Source organism: Pseudophryne corroboree, chromosome 3, assembly GCF_028390025.1.
Source record: "Pseudophryne corroboree isolate aPseCor3 chromosome 3, aPseCor3.hap2, whole genome shotgun sequence".
Classification (NCBI taxonomy): Eukaryota; Metazoa; Chordata; class Amphibia; order Anura; family Myobatrachidae; genus Pseudophryne; species Pseudophryne corroboree.
Genome location: NC_086446.1, coordinates 346,200,825 through 346,223,057, shown reverse-complemented (window position 1 = coordinate 346,223,057; position 22,233 = coordinate 346,200,825). Strand labels below are relative to the sequence as shown.

General features: G+C 48.4%; 1 protein-coding gene across 4 annotated transcripts in view; it reads left to right on the top strand.

Annotated features, from left to right (window-relative positions):
- The first annotated feature begins 1,394 nt into the window (after positions 1-1,394).
- Positions 1,395-22,233, top strand: part of FBXO47 (F-box protein 47) — an 873,621-nt gene continuing 852,782 nt past the window's right edge. For 2 of the 4 annotated variants that reach the window (XM_063959705.1, XM_063959706.1), the window contains exon 1: positions 1,395-1,593. The gene's annotated coding sequence lies outside the window, so the exon portion shown is untranslated. The remainder of the gene's footprint in view (positions 1,594-22,233) is intronic. The other 2 variants (XM_063959707.1, XM_063959704.1) reach the window with 1 other exon arrangement.

Sequence of the window (22,233 nt, the reverse complement as noted above, 5' to 3'; positions counted from 1 at the left end):
CCCCCCAGCGCCCTGCACCCTCAGTGACTGCGTGTGAAGTGTGCTGAGAGGAAAATGGCGCACAGCTGCAGTGCTGTGCGCTACCTTTAGAAGACTGCAGGAGTCTTCAGCCGCCGATTCTGGACCTCTTCTGACTTCAGCATCTGCAAGGGGGCCGGCGGCGCGGCTCCGGTGACCATCCAGGCTGTACCTGTGATCGTCCCTCTGGAGCTGATGTCCAGTAGCCAAGAAGCCAATCCATCCTGCACGCAGGTGAGTTCACTTCTTCTCCCCTCAGTCCCTCGTTGCAGTGATCCTGTTGCCAGCAGGACTCACTGTAAAATAAAAAACCTAAGCTAAACTTTTTCTAAGCAGCTCTTTAGGAGAGCCACCTAGATTGCACCCTTCTCGGCCGGGCACAAAAATCTAACTGGAGTCTGGAGGAGGGTCATAGGGGGAGGAGCCAGTGCACACCACCTGATCTGGAAAAGCTTTACTTTTTGTGCCCTGTCTCCTGCGGAGCCGCTATTCCCCATGGTCCTTTCAGGAACCCCAGCATCCACTAGGACGATAGAGAAATAATGAGCTCCACATGTGGATATTTTAAAATGTGTCAATGAGCAATAAATACACCTGTGCACCTGCTCGGTGACCTTCAAAACGTGAACTGTGTGGGGCCCGGAAGCGTGGCAAGCGCAGAGCCCACAAGGTGACTTGCTGCCTCGTTGTTGGGATTCGAACAGACAAGATTCCGCTATCAGTATACGGACAGTCGGCATCCCATCTGCTGGAATATATGTATTTTGAGTTTGAGAACCACTGGCCTAGTGTGTACCCGCCAACGGAATACATTGCTAGCAAGAGCCATGCTGCCGAATGATGGCCCCTGCCATCGCTCCTTACATTGGCAAATGTGTACGCACACGCAACTCGCAAACTTTGCAGGGCGATATTCTCCCCAGTGTTTGGTAAGCTGCTATATGACTCCCCTAATTAGTGCAAACAACATTCAACCTATGAACTACCACCGCGAGCCTTCACAGTCACTGGGGGAGATTCAAATGTTTGAAAAGTCAGATGGGAATCTGTTTTTTCCTATCTAATAGACAGGAAAAAACAGACACCCAACCGACTTTTCAAACATTTAAATCTCCCCCACTGTGTCCTGTAAAAGTGCACATTTCCCATTACCTCACCGAGCTCACTGCTAATACAAGCCTCATAAGTGCTGCACCCTCTCAGCTCAGACAGTCAGAGATAACTAAAACGGTACTCGATTGGTGAAATATCACAGCTATTTTCGCCTTCCGGCAGCAGAGGATTGGCTTCCTCACCTGTCTGTCAAAATGCTCTTCCCTCTCCACCCTCCCTCCTCAAGCTGCAGGCGGTTGCGAGCAATATAGCGCGAGGCCGGCGTCGCGAGGGCAGATAGAGACCCGCCGGAGCGCGAATAGGCGAGTCCCTGAGCTTGAGGAAGAAAGCGCGGGAAACGTCACAAGCGCCTCCTCATTGTCGCTGTCACTCCTGCCGCCTGTGAGGGGACCAGGCCGGGCTTCCACGCCAAGCAACTGCTAGTTTAATGCTTACTTACCGCACGTCATAGTTTGGCAGGAGGCATGTATTCTGTGACTATGTTCATTAATGTAAATCATATACAGCGCTGCTTATTTGAGCTCAGGCATAGCCTGCAGGGTCGCTCACATTTTACGCAGTAGCTAAAGGCAAATGCTGAGTACAAGATTTACAGTGTGTGTTACTAGTAGAAAAGTGAGGTTTGCATTACAAAGTATCCTGCCCCATACAGCAACTTTGCATACCACCCAAAATGACCCTCTCCAGGAGGGACAGACTGCTCTCCTGGACTTCCCTCTTAATGTATGATTGCCGTCACCTGTGGTGAAACACCTTTCTTAGCTATTAACATGTTCAAAACAGGTGCAGACAATCATACATTAAGAGAAAACTCCAGAAGCAGAGCGTTCTGTCCCTCCTGGAGAGGGTCATGTTGGGATGTATGACTTTAGTTATGATCACTATACTGACTCAAGGCTGTGGGAGCTTCAAGATTGACCATACTAGGGGAAGCTCCACCCAGTAGTTCATCCTTTCTTGTCCTAATGCTAACTACCGGAAGCTGTACTGACCCCTGGATTTGCAGGTTTTAGCAGAACCCTTTGGCTCTGCATAGTCAGTTACAATTACTATTAGAATATGAAGCAAGATTGTTTGAACTAACAGGAACTGAGTATGCAGAGCCATGTGGTTCTGACAAAACCTGCAAATCTAGGGTTCGCTGGTATTTCTTCTATTGTGTTTAGGACAGAGCCCAGTGCTGTCCTGCATTCTGTCTGCTGGGTCTTTAAATTTTAGCTGTCCTGGGGATCATGTGCAGGTGGGACATGTTGGACCAAAATTATGGTCTGTATTAGTGATGAGCGGGTTCGGATCCTCGGGATCCGAACCCGCCCGAACTTCACCTTTTTTTTCACGGGTCCGAGCAACTCGGATCCTCCCGCCTTGCTCGGTTAACCCGAGCGCGCCCGAACGTCATCATCCCGCGGTCGAATTCTCGCAAGATTCGTATTCTATATAAGGAGCCGCGCGTCGCCGCCATTTTTCACTCGCGCATTGGAGATGATCGTGAGAGGACGTGGCTGGCGTCCACTCAGTTTCTATGTTCAGTGGGCTGCAAATTGTGCTGAAAATATCTGTGCTCAGTGTGCTGCAAATATCTGTGTTCAGTGTGCAACAAGTGCAAATATCTACGGTCTCTGCCTGAAAAACGCTCCATATCTGACTGTGCTCAGTGTGCTGCAAATATCTGTGCTCAGTGTGCTAATTGCTTTATTGTGGGGACTGGGGACCAGCAGTATTATATAGTAGGAGGACAGTGCAGAGTTTTGCTGACCAGTGACCACCAGTATTATACGTTCTTTGCCTGAAAAACGCTCCATATCTGTGCTGCATTGTAGTATATAGTAGGAGGACAGTGCAGAATTTTGCTGACCACCAGTATAACTATATATATATATATATATATAGCTAGCAGTACGGTACAGTAGTCCACTGCTCTACCTACCTCTGTGTCGTCAAGTATATAATCCATCCATACCTGTGGTGCATTTCAGTTTTGCACAGTTTGCTGACCACCAGTATATACTATAAAGCAGTACGGTACAGAAGGCCACTGCTCTACCTACCTCTGTGTAGTCAAGTATACTATCCATCCATACCTGTGGTGCATTTCAGTTTTGCAGTTAGCTGACCACCAGTATATACTATATAGCAGTACAGTACAGAAGGCCACTGCTCTACCTACCTCTGTGTCGTCAAGTATACTATCCATCCATACCTGTGGTGCATTTCAGTTTTGCACAGTTTGCTGACCACCAGTATATAATATATAGCAGTACGGTACAGTAGGCCACTGCTCTACCTACTTCTGTGTCAAGTATACTATCCATCCATACCTGTGGTGCATTTCAGTTGTGCGCAGTATATATAGTAGTAGGCCATTGCTATTGATATTTCTCTTACGTCCTAGAGGATGCTGGGGACACCAAAAGGACCATGGGGTATAGATGGGATCCTCAGGAGCTTGGGCACACTAAAAAAACTTCATCTGGGTGTGAACTGGCTACTCCCTCTATGCCCCTCCTCCAGACCTCAGTTAGACTTTGTGCCCAGGAGTGACTGGATGCACACTAGGGGAGCTCTCCTGAGTTTCTCTAGAAAAGACTTTGTTAGGTTTTTTATTTTCAGGGAGACCTGCTGGCTACAGGCTCCCTGCAGCGTGGGAGTGAGGGGAGAGGAGCAGACCTACTTCTTCTTAGTTAAGGGCTCTGCTTCTCGGCTACTGGACACCATTAGCTCCAGAGGGTTCGATCACTTGGTGCGCCTAGCTGCTTGTTCCCGGAGGCACGCCGTCACCCCCTCACAGAAGACAGAAGTCGGGTGAGTATGAGAAGATCAGAAGACTTCAGGACGGCAGAAGACTTCAGTAACGGAAGGTACAGCACAGCGGTAACGCTGTGCTCCATGCTCCCACACACATCACCAACGGTTTTCACTGGGTGCAGGGCGCTGGGGGGGGCGTCCTGGGCAGCATGTTACTGGAGGTTGTTTGGGCGGCAAAAAGATTGTGGGTGCCTCGGCACCGTTTACAGACCCCGCCGGCATTTTTCTACAGATTTGAAATTGGCGGGCCGAAGCGCGCCGGGAAGGGGGCGGAGCTTCGTCCCGCAGCTCACGGGCGCCATTTTCCCTGCAACACGCGGCTGAGGGATAGACGCTGCCGGGATCTCCACGCTTCTCTCCCAAGTAACGGGGGGGGGGCATTTTCAGAGGGGGGCCGCAGTGTGGTGCTTAATAGTAACATAAGGCAGCGCTGGGTACATATATCGTTCTTGCGATATATGGGCGCTGGGGTGTGAGCTGGCATACTCCCACTGTGTCCTCTATCTGGGCTTTATTGTGGGCCTGTCACCTAGCTGGGACGTTCTGTGTGTTGTGGTGTGTCGGTACTACGTGTCAGCATGTCTGAGGCTGAAGGTTATTCACCGGAGGAGGTTATTGTGGGAGCGGATGCGGGGCTAGAGTTGGGACTGTCGACGCAGCCGACACCTGATTTGCTAGCATTGCTCAGTACGATAAACTCGAATGTAGCTTCCTTATCAAAGAGGTTAGATAAGTCTGAGGCACAGACCCAGGTGTGGAAAAAGTCCATGGAAGAGGCTTTGTCTCAGGTGCAGACACCATCCAGGTCGCAAAAGAGGCCATTTACTCAAGTGGTAGATACTGATACCGACACGGACTCTGATTCCGAGGTCGATTTCACTGAGGCAGCTTTACATCCACTGTTAGTTAAGAGTATTCAGTACATGATTGTAGCTATAAAAGACGTTATACACATTTCTGATGAACCTGCGGTACAGGAAACAAGGATTTGCTTGTTCAAGGGAAAAAAACCTGAGGTGAAATTTCCCCCCTCTCATGAAATGAATACTCTTTGTGAAAAGGCTTGGGAGTCGCCGGATAAGAAATGGCAGATTCCCAAGAGGATTTACATGGCGTATCCTTTCCCCTCTGATGACAGGGGAAAATGGGAGGCCTCTCCAAATGTTGACAAAGCTCTATCTCGTTTGTCTAAGAAAGTGGCACTTCCGTCTCCTGACACGGCAGCTCTCAAATATACAGCGGATCGCAAACTGGAGACGTCTCTGAAGTCCATTTTCGCTAATTCGGGTGCATTGCTGAGACCCGCTGTGGCGTCGGTATGGGTGAGTAGTGCTATTGCTAAATGGGCTGAGAATTTAGCTAATGATATGGATACTCTTGGTAAAGATAATGTCCTTCTAACTCTCGGTTATATTAAGGACGCTGCAGATTACATAAAAGATGCGGCGAGGGACGTCTGTCTCTTGGGTTCAAGAACCAATGCCATGTCGATATCAGCCAGGAGGGCGCTGTGGATCCATCAATGGAATGCTGATGCCGACTCCAAGAGGGCTATGGAATCGCTACCCTTCAAAGGTACTGTCTTGTTTGGGGACGGCTTGGCTGACCTGGTCTCGACCGCGACTGTGGGTAAGTCCTCTCTTCTTCCTTATGTTCCCACACAACAGAAAAAGGCACCACATCAGCAAATGCAGTCCTTTCGTCACAATAAATACAGGCGTGGAAAAGGCTCGTCCTTCCTCGCTTCAAAGGGTAGAGGAAGGGGAAGGAAATCTCCTCCAGGTTCAGGCGCCCAGGACCAAAAGTCCTCCCCTGCTGCTACCAAGTCCACCGCATGACGCTGGGGCTTCCCTGGGTGAGTCCGAACCGGTGGGGGGCCGTCTACGAATTTTCAGTCAGGTCTGGATTCAATCAGGCCTGGATCCTTGGGTACTAGAGATCGTGTCTCAGGGATACAAACTGGAGTTTCAGGAGATGCCCCCTCACCGGTTCTTCATTTCGGCATTACCAGTAGTTCTTCCGGACAGGGAGGTGGTGCTAGCAGTGATTCAAAAACTGTGTATACAGAGGGTCTTTATTCCCGTTCCCTCGTCCCAGCGGGGGGAGGGGTTCTACTCGAGCCTCTTTGTTGTGCCGAAACCGGACGGTTCGGTCAGACCAATTCTAAATCTAAAATCCCTCAATCCATACTTGAAAGTTTTCAAGTTCAAGATGGAATCCCTTCGAGCGGTGATTGCCAGCCTGGAAGGGGGGGAGTTTATGGCGTCAGTCGACATCAAGGATGCCTACTTACATGTCCCGATATATCCTTCACATCAGGCCTTTCTCAGGTTTGCGATACAGGATTCTCATTACCAATTTCAGACGTTGCCGTTTGGGCTTTCCACGGCTCCGAGGATTTTCACCAAAGTCATGGCGGAAATGATGGTTCTCCTTCGCAAACAAGGGGTTACAATTATCCCGTACTTGGACGATCTCCTGATAAAGGCGAGGTCCAAGGAACGGTTGCTGAGAAGTGTAGAGTTGTCACTGTCGGTTCTGCGACAGCACGGTTGGGTGCTCAATTTGCCAAAATCCCAGTTGATTCCGACCACTCGGCTTCCTTTTCTGGGCATAATTCTGGACACGGAATTACAGAAGGTATTTCTTCCAGAAGAAAAGGCTCTGGAACTGCAGACGATGGTCAGGGAAATTCTGAGGCCGAAGAGTGTGTCGATCCATCAATGTACTCGGGTTCTGGGGAAGATGGTTGCGGCATACGAAGCCATCCCATTCGGCAGGTTTCACGCCCGGGTGTTTCAGTGGGACTTGCTGAGCAAATGGTCCGGGTCTCACCTGCACATTCACCGGAAGATAAATTTATCTCCCAGAGCCAGAATTTCTCTCCTGTGGTGGCTACAAGGTCATCACCTCCTAGGGGGACGCCGATTCGGTATCCAGGATTGGGTACTTCTAACAACAGATGCAAGTCTCCGGGGCTGGGGCGCAGTCACCCAAGGAAGAAACTTCCAGGGGAAATGGTCGCTTCAGGAAGCCTGTCTCCACATAAATGTCCTCGAGTTAAGAGCCAATTACAACGGCCTGCTGCAAGCAAGAAGCCTTCTTCAGGGTCGACCTGTCCTGGTGCAGTCAGACAACATCACAGCGGTGGCGCATATAAACCGTAAGGCGGAACGAGGAGCAGAGTGGCAATGGAGGAGTCCACAAGAATCCTTCGCTGGGCAGAACAACACGTGTGCGCCCTATCAGCGGTCTTCCTATCGGGAGTGGACAACTGGGAAGCAGATTTCCTCAGCAGACACGATCTCCATCCGGGAGAGTGGGCTCTTCACCAAGAGGTATTTGCAGAGGTGACAGAACGCTGGGGAATTCCGTTGATCGACATGATGGCGTCTCGTCTCAACAAGAAGCTCCCGAGGTATTGTTCCAGGTCAAGGGACCCCCAAGCCACTGCAGTGGACGCCCTGGTGTCTCCGTGGGTGTTCCAGTCGGTGTATGTGTTCCCTCCACTTCCTCTCATTCCAAAGGTACTGGGGATCATTCGACGAGCAAGGGTTCAGGCGATTTTCGTTGTTCCAGGCTGGCCAAGAAGGGCCTGGTACCCGGATCTTCAGGACTTACTGATGGAAGATCCTTGGCCACTTCCTCTAAGAGAGGATCTGTTGTTGCAGGGGCCATGCGTGTTTCCAGACAAACCGCGGCTGCGTTTGACGGCATGGAGGTTGAGTACCAGATCTTAGCTCGTAAGGGTATTCCCAGGGAAGTCATTCCAACTCTCATTAAGGCTAGGAAGGAGGTTACGGCGAAACATTATCACCGTATTTGGAGGAAGTATGTTTCCTGGTGTGAGTCTAAAATGGCTCCTGCGGAAGATTTTCACTTGGGTCGCTTTCTCCACTTTTTACAGGCAGGGGTAGATGCAAGCCTAAAATTGAGTTCCATCAAAGTGCAGATTTCGGCTTTGTCTATTTTCTTTCAAAAAGAGTTAGCTGCCCTTCCAGAGGTTCAGACTTTTGTGAAAGGAGTAATGCATATCAATCCTCCGTTTTTGCCTCCCGTAGCTCCATGGGACCTTGATGTGGTCTTACGGATTCTCATGTCTTCCTGGTTTGAACCTTTGCGTAAGGTTGAGTTGAAGTTTCTCACTTGGAAGGTAGTTATGCTTTTGGCGCTGGCGTCTGCCAGGCGAGTGTCAGAGTTGGCGGCTTTATCTCATAAGAGCCCGTACTTGATTTTTCATTCTGATAGGGCGGAATTGAGGACTCGTCAACAATTTCTGCTGAAGGTGGTTTCTTCATTTCACATTAACCAACCTATTGTGGTTCCGGTGGCTACGGAAGCGGTGGCGATTCCAAAATCTCTGGATGTTGTAAGAGCGTTGAAGATCTACGTCACTAGGACAGCTGTAGCTAGGAAGACTGAGGCGTTGTATGTCTTGTATGCTGCCAACAAGATTGCTCATCCTGCTTCAAAACAGACTATTGCACGCTGGATATGTAGTACGATCCAGCAGGCTCATTCTTCGATCGGACTACCTGTGCCGAAGTCGGTGAAAGCCCATTCTACCAGGAAAGTGGGCTCATCTTGGGCGGCTGCCTGAGGCGTTTCGGCGTTACAACTTTGCCGAGCAGCTACTTGGTCGGGTTCTAACACGTTTGCTAAATTCTATATGTTTGATACCCTGGCCGATGAGGACCTGGCGTTTGCTCAGTCGGTGCTGCAGAGTCGTCCGCACTCTCCCGTCCGTTCTGGAGCTTTGGTATAATCCCCATGGTCCTTTTGGTGTCCCCAGCATCCTCTAGGACGTAAGAGAAAATAGGATTTTGGTACTTGCCGATAAATCCTTTTCTCCTAGTCCGTAGAGGATGCTGGGCGCCCGTCACGGTGCGGACTATTACTTGCAGTGTTTTCTTGCTGGTTAAATTAGTTTATACACGGGTTGTGTATTGTTTTGTTTCAGCTTGTTGCTGGTGCTAATGCATACTTTTATCTGGTTTAAAGTTACTCCGGTGGTACGGTATGTTTGTGGTGTGGGCTGGTCGGTTTGTAGCCCTTAGTTTAAATAAAAATCTTTTCCTTGAGATGTCCGTCTCTCCTGGGCACAGTTCCTATAACTGAGGTCTGGAGGAGGGGCATTGAGGGAGGAGCCAGTTCACACCCAGATTAAGTCTTTTTAGTGTGCCCAAGCTCCTGTGGATCCCGTCTATACCCCATGGTCCTTTTGGTGTCCCCATCATCCTCTACGGACTAGGAGAAAAAGATTTATCGGTAAGTACCAAAATCCTATTATTACTGGCATATAATTCCACACATTAAAAAATGGAGAACAAAAATGTGGAGGGTAAAATAGGGAAAGATCAAGATCCACTTCCACCTCGTGCTGAAGCTGCTGCCACTAGTCATGGCCGAGACGATGAAATGCCATCAACGTCGTCTGCCAAGGCTGATGCCCAATGTCATAGTAGAGAGCATGTAAAATCCAAAAAAATAAAGCTCAGTAAAATGACCCAAAAATCTAAATCAAAATCGTCTGAGGAGAAGCGTAAACTTGCCAATGTGTCATTTACGACACGGAGTGGCAAGGAACGGCTGAGGCCCTGGCCTATGTTCAAGGCTAGTGGTTCAGTTTCACCTGAGGATGGAAGCACTCATCCTCCTGCTAGAAAACTTAAAAGAGTTAAGATGGCAAAAGCACAGCAAAGAACTGTGCGTTCTTCTAAATCACAAATCCCCAAGGAGAGTCCAATTGTGTCGGTTGCGATGCCTGACCTTCCCAACACTGGACGGGAAAAGGTTGCGCCTTCCACCATTTGCACGCCCCCTGCAAGTGCTGGAAGGAGCACCCGCAGTCCAGTTCCTGATAGTCAAATTGAAGATGTCACTGTTGAAGTACACCAGGATGAGGATATGGGTGTTGCTGGCGCTGGGGAGGAAATTGACAAGGAGGATTCTGATGGTGAGGTGTTTTGTTTAAGTCAGGCACCCGGGGAGACACCTGTTGTCCGTGGGACGAATATGGCCATTGACATGCCTGGTCAAAATACAAAAAAAATCACCTCTTCGGTGTGGAATTATTTCAACAGAAATGCGGACAACTGGTGTCAAGCCGTGTATTGCCTTTGTCCAGCTGTAATAAGTAGGACGTTAACCACCTAGGAACATCCTCCCTTATACGTCACCTGGACCGCATTCATCAGAAGTCAGTGACAAGTTCAAAAACTTTGGATGACAGCGGAAGCAGTCCACTGACCACTAAATCCCTTCCTCTTGTAACCAAGCTCCTGCAAACCACACCACCAACTCCCTCAGTGTCAATTTCCTCCTTACACAGGAAAGCCAATAGTCCTGCAGGCCATGTCACTGGCAAGTCTGACGAGTCCTCTCCTGCCTGGGATTCCTCCGATGCATCCTTGAGTGTAACGCCTACTGCTGCTGGCGCTGCTGTTGTTGCTGCTGGGAGTCGATCGTCATCCCAGAGGGGAAGTCGGAAGACCACTTGTACTACTTCCAGTAAGCAATTGACTGTCCAACAGTCCTTTGCGAGGAAGATGAAATATCACAGCAGTCATCCTGCTGCAAAGCGGATAACTCAGGCCTTGGCAGCCTGGATGGTGAGAAACGTGTTTCCGGTATCCACCGTTAATTCACAGGGAACTAGAGACTTGATTGAGGTACTGTGTCCCCGGTACCAAATACCATCTAGGTTCCATTTCTCTAGGCAGGCGATACCGAAAATGTACACAGACGTCAGAAAAAGAGTCACCAGTGTCCTAAAATATGCAGTTGTACCCAATGTCCACTTAACCACGGACATGTGGACAAGTGGAGCAGGGCAGACTCAGGACTATATGACTGTGACAGCCCACTGGGTAGATGTATTGCCTCCCGCAGCAAGAACAGCGGCGGCTGCACCAGTAGCAGCATCTCGCAAACGCCAACTCGTTCCTAGGCAGGCTACGCTTTGTATCACCGCTTTCCATAAGAGGCACACAGCTGACAACCTCTTACGGAAACTGAGGAACATCATCGCAGAATGGCTTACCCCAATTGGACTCTCCTGGGGATTTGTGACATCGGACAACGCCACCAATATTGTGCGTGCATTACATCTGGGCAAATTCCAGCACGTCCCATGTTTTGCACATACATTGAATTTGGTGGTGCAGAATTATTTAAAAAACGACAGGGGCGTGCAAGAGATGCTGTCGGTGACCCGAAGAATTGCGGACCATTTTCGGCATTCAGCCACCGCGTGCCGAAGACTGGAGCACCAGCAAACAGTCCTGAACCTGCCCTGCCATCATCTGAAGCAAGAGGTGGTAACGAGGTGGAATTCAATATGCTTCAGAGGATGGAGGAGCAGTAAAAGGCCATTCAAGCCTATACATCTGCCTACGATATAGGCAAAGGAGGGGGAATGCACCTGACTCAAGCGCAGTGGAGAATGATTTCAACGTTGTGCAAGGTTCTGCAACCCTTTGAACTTGCCACACGTGAAGTCAGTTCAGACACTGCCAGCCTGAGTCAGGTCATTCCCCTCATCAGGCTTTTGCAGAAGAAGCTGGAGACATTGAAGGAGGAGCTAAAACAGAGCGATTCCGCTAGGCATGTGGGACTTGTGGATGGAGCCCTTAATTTGCTTAACCAGGATTCACGGGTGGTCAATCTGTTGAAATCAGAGCACTACATTTTGGCCACCGTGCTCGATCCTAGATTTAAAACCTACGTTGTATCTCTCTTTCCGGCAGACACAAGTCTGCGGAGGTTCAAAGACCTGCTGGTGAGAAAATTGTCAAGTCAAGCGGAACGTGACCCGTCAACAGCTCCTCCTTCACATTCTCCCGCAACTGGGGGTGCGAGGAAAAGGCTAAGAATTCCGAGCCCACCCGCTGGTGGTGATGCAGGGCAGTCTGGAGCGAGTGCTGACATCTGGTCCGGACTGAAGGACCTGGCAACGATTACTGACATGTCGTCTACTGTCACTGCATATGATTCTGTCACCATTGAAAGAATGGTGGAGGATTATATGAGTGATCGCATCCAAGTAGGCACATCAGACAGTCCGTACGTATACTGGCAGGAAAAAGAGGCAATTTGGAGGCCCTTGCACAAACTGGCTTTATTTTACCTAAGTTGCCCCCCCTCCAGTGTGTACTCCGAAAGTGTGTTTAGTGCAGCCGCTCACCTTGTCGGCAATCTGCGTACGAGGTTACTTCCAGAAAATGTGGAGAAGATGATGTTCATCAAAATGAATTATAATCAATTCCTCCGTGGAGACATTCACCAGCAATTGCCTCCAGAAAGTACACAGGGACCTGAGATGGTGGATTCCAGTGGGGACGAATTAATAATCTGTGAGGAGGGGGATGTACACAGTGAAAGGGGTGAGGAATCGGACGATGAGGAGGAGGTGGACATCTTGCCTCTGTAGAGCCAGTTTGTGCAAGGAGAGATTGATTGCTTTTTTGGTGGGGCCCAAACCAACCAGTCATTTCAGTCACAGTCGTGTGGCAGACCCTGTCGCTGAAATGATGGGTTTGTTAAAGTGTGCATGTCCTGTTTATATAACATAAGGGTGGGTGGGAGGGCCCAAGGACAATTCCATCTTGCACCTCTTTTTTTCTTTCATTTTTCTTTGCATCATGTGCTGTTTGGGGACTATTTTTTTGAAGTGCCATCCTGCCTGACACTGCAGTGCCACTCCTAGATGGGCCAGGTGTTTGTGTCGGCCACTTGGGTCGCTTAGCTTAGTCACACAGCGACCTTGGTGCACTTCTTTTTTTTCTTTGCATCATGTGCTGTTTGGGGACTATTTTTTAAATCTTCCATCCTGTCTGACACTGCAGTGCCACTCCTAGATGGGCCAGGTGTTTGTGTCGGCCACTTGGGTCGCTTTGCTTAGTTATCCAGCGACCTCGGTGCAAATTTTAGGACTAAAAATAATATTGTGAGGTGTTCAGAATAGACTGAAAATGAGTGGAAATTATGGTTATTGAGGTTAATAATACTATGGGATCAAAATGACCCCCAAAATCTATGATTTATCTGTTAAGCGCCTTGAGTCCTATTGGAGAAAGAGCGCTATATAAATAAAATTATTATTATTACAGGTTGAGTATCCCATATCCAAATATTCCGAAATATGGAATATTCCGAAATACGGACTTTTTTGAGTGAGACTGAGATACTGAAACTTATGTTTTTTAATGGCTCAATGTACACAAACTTTGTTTAATACACAAAGTTATTAATAATATTGTATTAAATGACCTTCAGGCTGTGTATATAAGGTGTATATGAAACATAAATGAATTGTGTGAATGTAGACACACTTTGTTTAATGCACAAAGTTATAAAAAATATTGGCTAAAATTACTTTCAGGCTGTGTGTATAAGGTGTATATGTAACATAAATGCATTCTGTGCTTATATTTAGGTCCCATCACCATGATATCTCATTATGGTATGCAATTATTCCAAAATACGGAAAAATCCGATATCCAAAATACCTCTGGTCCCAAGCATTTTGGATAAGGGATACTCAACCTGTATTAATATTTAAGCTGTTTTTGAGGGTTTTTTGTAAAAAAACACCCGAATCCAAAACACACCCGAATCCGACAAAAAATTTTCAGGGAGGTTTTGCCAAAACGAGTCCGAATCCAAAACACGGCCTCGGAACCAAAACCAAAACACAAAACCCGAAAAATTTCCGGTGCACATCACTAGTCTGTATGCGACCCACAGGAAATCAGACCTTTCATTTTGGGGGCCTGATTTATTTTGTCCATCCCTACAGTGCAAAGAATGGAATCCCAGATGAGTTATGTCTACAATTACAATCAGTGGTTATAATTTTTTAGCCCAAAAAGATAAGTGATGTTGGATTTTTTCAAAATACAATTTTCTCTAACGTCCTAGTGGATGCTGGGGACTCCATCAGGACCATGGGGAATAGCGGCTCCGCAGGAGACAGGGCACAAAAGCAAGCTTTTAGGATCACATGGTGTGTACTGGCTCCTCCCCCTATGACCCTCCTCCAAGCCTCAGTTAGGTTTTTGTGCCCGTCCGAGCAGGGTGCAATCTAGGTGGCTCTCCTAAAGAGCTGCTTAGAAAAAGTTTTTAGGTTTATTATTTTCAGTGAGTCCTGCTGGCAACAGGCTCACTGCATCGAGGGACTTAGGGGAGAGATTTTCAACTCACCTGCGTGCAGGATGGATTGGAGTCTTAGGCTACTGGACATAGCTTCAGAGGGAGTCGGAACACAGGTCACCCTGGGGTTCGTCCCGGAGCCGCGCCGCCGATCCCCCTTATAGATGCTGAAGATCGAGGGTCCGGAAACAGGCGGCAGAAGGCTCTTCAGCCTTCATGAAGGTAGCGCACAGCACTGCAGCTGTGCGCCATTGTTGCTACACACTTCACACTGAACGGTCACGGAGGGTGCAGGGCGCTGCTGGGGGCGCCCTGGGCAGCAATATTTAATACCTTTGATGGCAAAGAATACATCACATATAGCCATTGAGGCTATATGTATGTATTTAACCCAGGCCAGATATCTCAAAACCCGGGAGAAAAGCCAGCCGAAAAGGGGGCGGGGCTTATTCTCCTCAGCACACAGCGCCATTTTCCTGCTCAGCTCCGCTGTGAGGAAGGCTCCCAGGACTCTCCCCTGCACTGCACTACAGAAACAGGGTAACAAAGAGAAGGGGGGCATATTTTGGCGATATTTATATATTTAAAGCGCATATAACAAAAACAACACCTTTTAGGGTTGTTTATATACATTTTATAGCGCTTTTGGTGTGTGCTGGCAAACTCTCCCTCTGTCTCCCCAAAGGGCTAGTGGGGTCCTGTCTTCGATAAGAGCATTCCCTGTGTGTCTGCTGTGTGTCGGTACGTGTGTGTCGACATGTATGAGGACGATGTTGGTGTGGAGGCGGAGCAATTGCCGGTAATGGTGATGTCACCCCCTAGGGAGTCGACACCGGAATGGATGGCTTTAATTATGGAATTACGTGATAATGTTAGTACATTACAAAAGTCAGTTGACGAAATGAGACGGCCGGAAAACCAGTTAGTACCTGCTCAGGCGTCTCAGACACCGTCAGGGGCTGTAAAACGTCCCTTACCTCAGTCAGTCGACACAGGTACCGACACAGATGAATCTAGTGTCGACGGTGAAGAAACAAACGTATTTTCCAATAGGGCCACACGTTATATGATCACGGCAATGAAGGAGGCTTTGCAGATCTCTGATACTGCAGGTACCTCAAAAAGGGGTATTATGTGGGGGGTGAAAAAACTACCTGTAGCTTTTCCAGAATCAGAGGAATTGAATGACGTGTGTGATGAAGCGTGGGTTAACCCAGATAGAAAACTGCTAATTTCTAAGAAGTTATTGGCATTATACCCTTTCCCACCAGAGGTTAGGGCGCGCTGGGAAACACCCCCTAGGGTGGATAAAGCGCTCACACGTTTATCAAAACAAGTGGCGTTGCCGTCTCCAGATACGGCCGCCCTCAAGGATCCAGCAGATAGGAGGCTGGAAACTACCCTGAAGAGTATATACACGCATACTGGTGTTATACTCCGACCAGCAATAGCCTCAGCCTGGATGTGCAGTGCTGGGGTAGTGTGGTTGGATTCCCTGACTGAAAATATTGATACCCTGGATAGGGACAGTATTTTATTGACTCTAGAGCAATTAAAGGATGCGTTTCTTTATATGCGAGATGCTCAGAGGGATGTTTGCACTCTGGCATCGAGAGTAAGTGCGATGTCCATATCTGCCAGAAGAAGTTTATGGACGCGACAGTGGTCAGGTGATGCGGATTCCAAAAGGCATATGAAAGTATTGCCATATAAAGGAGAGGAATTATTTGGGGTTGGTCTATCGGATCTGGTGGCCACGGCAACTGCCGGCAAATCCACTTTTTTACCTCAGACCCCCTCCCAACAGAAAAAGACACCGTCTTTTCAGCCGCAGTCCTTTCGCTCCTATAAAAACAAGCGGGCAAAAGGACAGTCTTATCTGCCACGAGGCAGAGGAAAGGGTAAGAGAGGGCAGCAAGCAGCCCCTGCCCAGGACCAGAAGCCCGCCCCGGGTTCTACAAAGCCATCAGCATGACGCTGGGGCTTTACAAGCGGACTCAGGAGCGGTGGGGGGTCGACTAAAGATTTTCAGCAATCAGTGGGCTCGCTCACAGGTGGACCCGTGGATCCTGCAGATAGTATCTCAGGGTTACATGTTGGAATTCGAAAGATCTCCCCCTCGCCGTTTCCTAAAGTCTGCTTTACCAACGTCTCCCTCAGAAAGGGCGACGGTATTGGAAGCCATTCACAAGCTGTATTCTCAGCAGGTGATAGTCAAGGTACCCCTCCTACAACAGGGAAAGGGGTATTATTCCACACTATTTGTGGTACCGAAGCCGGACGGTTCGGTAAGACCTATTCTAAATCTGAAATCCTTGAACCTGTACATACAGAAATTCAAGTTCAAGATGGAGTCACTAAGAGCAGTGATAGCGAATCTGGAAGAAGGGGACTTCATGGTGTCACTGGACATAAAAGATGCTTATCTGCATGTCCCAATTTACCCCTCACACCAAGGGTATCTCAGGTTCGTGATACAAGACTGTCATTATCAGTTTCAAACGCTGCCGTTTGGGTTGTCCACGGCACCTCGGGTCTTTACCAAGGTAATGACCGAAATGATGGTTCTTCTACGAAGAAAAGGCGTATTAATTATCCCTTACTTGGACGATCTCCTGATAAGGGCAAAGTCCAGAGAACAGCTGGAAGTCGGTGTAGCACTAACCTAAGTAGTGCTTCAACAACACGGGTGGATTCTGAATCTTCCAAAATCTCAATTGTCCCCGACAACATGTCTGCTGTTCCTGGGAATGATTCTGGACACGGTTCAGAAAAAGGTGTTTCTCCCGGAGGAGAAAGCAAGGGAGTTATCCGAACTTGTCAGGAACCTCCTAAAACCAGGAAATGTGTCAGTACATCAATGCACAAGAGTCCTGGGAAAGATGGTGGCTTCTTACGAAGCAATTCCATTCGGCAGATTCCATGCACGAATATTTCAGTGGGATCTGCTGGACAAATGGTCCGGATCGCATCTGCACATGCATCAGCGGATAACACTGTCACCAAGGACAAGGTTGTCTCTCCTGTGGTGGTTGCAGAGTGCCCATCTGTTAGAGGGCCGCAGGTTCGGCATACAGGACTGGGTCCTGGTGACTACGGATGCCAGCCTACGGGGCTGGGGAGCAGTCACACAGGGAAGAAACTTCCAGGGTGTATGGTCAAACCTGGAGACGTCTCTTCACATAAATATACTAGAGCTAAGAGCAATCTACAATGCTCTAAGCTTGGCGAAACCGCTGCTTCAGGGTCAGCCGGTGTTGATCCAGTCGGACAACATCACGGCAGTCGCCCACGTAAACAGACAAGGCGGCACGAGAAGCAGAAGAGCAATGACAGAAGCTGCAAGGATTCTTCGCTGGGCGGAAAATCATGTCATAGCACTGTCAGCAGTGTTCATCCCGGGAGTGGACAACTGGGAAGCAGACTTCCTCAGCAGACACGACCTTCACCCGGGAGAGTGGGGACTTCATCCGGAAGTCTTCCACATGATTGTGAACCATTGGGAAAAACCAAAGGTGGACATGATGGCGTCTCGCCTCAACAAAAAACTGGACAGATATTGCGCCAGGTCAAGAGACCCTCAGGCAATAGCTGTGGACGCTCTGGTAACACCGTGGGTGTACCAGTCAGTGTATGTGTTTCCTCCTCTGCCTCTCATACCAAAGGTACTGAGAATTATACGGAAAAGGGGAGTAAGAACAATACTAGTGGCTCCGGATTGGCCAAGAAGAACTTGGTATCCGGAACTTCAAGAGATGCTCACGGAAGATCCGTGGCCTCTACCTCTAAGAAGGGATCTGCTTCAGCAGGGACCTTGTATGTTCCAAGACTTACCGCGACTGCGTTTGACGGCATGGCGGTTGAACGCCGGATTCTAAAAGAAAAGGGCATTCCAGAGGAAGTTATTCCTACCTTGATTAAAGCTAGGAAGGAAGTGACCGCACAACATTATCACCGCATTTGGAGAAAATATGTTGCGTGGTGTGAGGCCAAGAAGGCCCCAACGGAAGAATTTCAATTGGGTCGATTCCTACATTTCCTGCAGGCAGGATTGTCTATGGGCCTCAAATTGGGGTCTATTAAAGTTCAAATTTCGGCCTTATCAATCTTCTTCCAGAAAGAATTGGCTTCAGTGCCTGAAGTACAAACTTTTGTCAAGGGTGTACTACATATACAACCCCCAATTGTGCCTCCAGTGGCACCGTGGGATCTAAACGTAGTTTTGGAATTTCTCAAATCTCATTGGTTTGAGCCTCTCAAATCGGTAGATTTGAAGTATCTTACATGGAAAGTAACCATGCTATTGGCCCTGGCTTCAGCCAGGAGAGTTTCTGAGTTGGCGGCTTTATCGTACAAAAGCCCATATCTGATTTTCCATTCGGACAGGGCAGAACTGCGGACACGTCCTCATTTTCTCCCTAAGGTGGTTTCGGCTTTTCACTTGAACCAGCCTATTGTGGTGCCTGCGGCTACTAGCGACTTGGAGGACTCCAAGTTACTGGACGTTGTCAGAGCATTGAAAATATATATTTCAAGGACAGCTGGAGTCAGAAAATCTGACTCGTTGTTTATCTTGTATGCACCCAACAAGATGGGTGCTCCTGCGTCTAAGCAGACGATTGCTCGTTGGATCTGTAGCACAATTCAACTTGCACATTCTGTGGCAGGCCTGCCACAGCCTAAAACTGTAAAAGCCCACTCCACAAGGAAGGTGGGCTCATCTTGGGCGGCTGCCCGAGGGGTCTCGGCATTACAACTTTGCCGAGCAGCTACGTGGTCAGGGGAGAACACGTTTGTAAAATTTTACAAATTTGATACTCTGGCTAAAGAGGACTTGGAGTTCTCTCATTCGGTGCTGCAGAGTCATCCGCACTCTCCCGCCCGTTTGGGAGCTTTGGTATAATCCCCATGGTCCTGACGGAGTCCCCAGCATCCACTAGGACGTTAGAGAAAATAAGAATTTACTTACCGATAATTCTATTTCTCGTAGTCCGTAGTGGATGCTGGGCGCCCATCCCAAGTGCGGATTGTCTGCATTACTTGTACATAGTTATTGTTACAAAAATCGGGTTATTATTGTTGTGAACCATCTTTTTTAAGAGGCTACTTCTTTGTTATCATACTGTTAACTGGGTTCAGATCACAAGTTGTACGGTGTGATTGGTGTGGCTGGTATGAGTCTTACCCGGGATTCAAGATCCTTCCTTATTGTGTACGCTCGTCCGGGCACAGTACCTAACTGAGGCTTGGAGGAGGGTCATAGGGGGAGGAGCCAGTACACACCATGTGATCCTAAAAGCTTGCTTTTGTGCCCTGTCTCCTGCGGAGCCGCTATTCCCCATGGTCCTGACGGAGTCCCCAGCATCCACTACGGACTACGAGAAATAGAATTATCGGTAAGTAAATTCTTATTATTCCTTGGGGGGAATACATTTCATTACATTTATTCAGGCCAGGGAATTGTCTTTTGTGATATTACTGCTACATGAATATCTAAACATGCATACACAGTAGGCGACGTGCTCTATTAGCGACGCCGCCTAGTGTTTCCCCTCCCAGACTGGGCGGTCAGCGGCCGGTTGTACACACTGAATGATATGACCGTTCATATCGCTCTGTGATGTCACGCTGGGGCCGGGCAGGCAGCTCCTGGACGATAGTCCAGATTGAGCTTGCATGCACGGCCGACAGCGAGGGTTATGGCCAACCTGCGGGGCCGCGCATTGCTCGTCGCTGGTGGCATACACACTTGCCGAGAAAATGAGCAACGTCGCTCAGGAAGGGAGATAATGAGCAGCATCGCTCATTTTATCGGCAAGTGTGTATGCACCTTTATATGTACTGTATATTCACATTAAACACGTCCTGAACCGTCTGGCATTTAAGATAATTGTGGGTATTCCATTCTATGGTCTGAACAGTAGCTTTTATCATATACTTTAGACGATGATTAGGGGCTATTTTTATACATGAATTTGGCCATCAGAAGTGGGAAACACCACATACTTTTCACACCATGATTTTTTATTAAGTCACATACCTGACAGGGTCTCTCTGAGCTGGCTGAATGCCCAGATATTTACCCAACAGTAGTTCTCATCCCACACAGATGCAATGCCTCAACCGTCCTTAAGCTATCAGTAATGGATTTGCGTCATCCGGTGAATACACTTGCCAGCAGCTCTGAAAGATATTTCTCATACGTCCTAGAAGATGCTGGGGTCCACTTCAGTACCATGGGGTATAGACGGTTCCGCAGGAGCCATGGGCACTTTAAGACTTTTCTAGTGTGAACTGGCTCCTCCCTCTATGCCCCTCCTCTAGACCTCAGTTTAGAAAATGTACCCAGGCAGACTGGTTGCACTCCAGTGGAGCTCTACTGAGTTTAACTGAAAATACTTTGTTAGGTTTTTATTTTCAGGGAGACTGCTGGCAACAGTCTCCCTGCTTCGTGGGACTTAGGGGGAAGAAGTAGGAACCAACTTCCTAAATAGTTTCATGGCTCTGCTTCTTGCTGACAGGACACCATTAGCTCCTGAAGGGTACTGAACACTAGCTGCGGCTATGCGCTCACTCCCACAGCACGCCGTCACCCCCCTAACAGAGCCAGAAGTCAGAAGACGCATGAGTATTATTACCGGAGATCTGCAAGAGGGACCTCCGGTCATCGTGACGGCTCAAGGTACCGCGCAGTGAGCGGGAGCGCTGCGCGGACATGCTACCCATGCACAGCGGGGGGGGGGGGGGGGGTGCCCTGGGCAGCATGAAAACCTACTCTTACACTGGCAAAAGTAGCATATTATGCCGTGGCACAATCCTACACCCCTGCCAGTATAAATATTACCTCATGTTGCTGAGGAAGAACGTGCCATTGCAGGGGTGGGGCTTCTTCCTCAGGCAGCCAGCACACTGCTCAGCGCCATTTTCTTACAGCAAAAAGCAAGGGAAGAAACGCTGATCCTCCTCTCAACTTATGATTTTAGTATCAGAGTGCAAAAAGGGAGGGAAAGTGTATATTGTGGTATTATAACCTATTATTGATAATATATAGAGCGGAAAGTCTCTGTGTACAAAGTACACAACACAGATTTTTTATTTAAGCGCTGAGTTGTGGACTGGCAATGTTTTTTCTGAGTCCCTCTGACAGATTTTACTGTGGGTCTGTCCCCTATAAGCCCCGGAGTGTCTGTGCTGTGATTGTGCATGTGTGTGACATGTCTGAGGCAGGGAGTTCATCCTCTGGGGGAGCCATGTTAGGGACACAGAGTTGTAATGTGACACCAAGAGCCTGACTGGGTGAAAGGTTACGTGATTGTGTGAATCATATCAGTAAGAGATTGGATAAGTCTGAGTCTCATGCAGAAAACTGAAAATAATCTGTTGAAGATGTGATTGTCAATAGTTCTGCCTTTTATCCACAGGGGACCCCTCTGGGTGACAAACTTTTGCACAAGTAGTATGAACTGATACCGACACGGCCGCTGATTCCTGTGTCGACACTAGTAATTCCAGGGGAATAGGTCCTAAAATAGCGAAAAACATTCAAAACATGTTTTTAGCTATAAAGGAGGTATTAGAAGTTATGGGGCCTCCTCCTTTACCACAGCAGCAGACTTACTTTAGTAAAAAAGTAATGTAACTTTCCCTCCACCTCATGAGCTGAACAGTCTCTTGGAGGGAGTCTGGTTTAACCCGAAAAGAAATTTCAGATTCCCAAAAGAAGGCAGGCAGCTTAGCTTTTTCCATGCAGAGGACAGGAAAAGGTGGGAGTCACCCCCCATTTTAGACAGTGCCCTGTCACGGTTAAAGGAAAAAGGTGTTTCTCCTGCGCCTGGGACGGCTTCACTTAAGGAGCCGGCAGACCGCAAATTGGAGTCTACGTTGTAATCTATTTATGTGGCCAATGGGACACTACTTAGGCCTACCATTGCCTGTGCGTGGGTGAGTGGTGCTATTGAAAAGTGGTCAGAAAATGTGTCATTAGACATTGACACAATAGATAGAGACGTGATACTCCTAACGTTAGGTCATATTAAATGACGCTGCTGCGTACATGCTAGAAACCATGAAAGATATTGGTCTCATGGGATCAAGAGCCGCTACCATGGCAATCTCAGCACGGAGGGCGTTGTTGATTCGCCAATG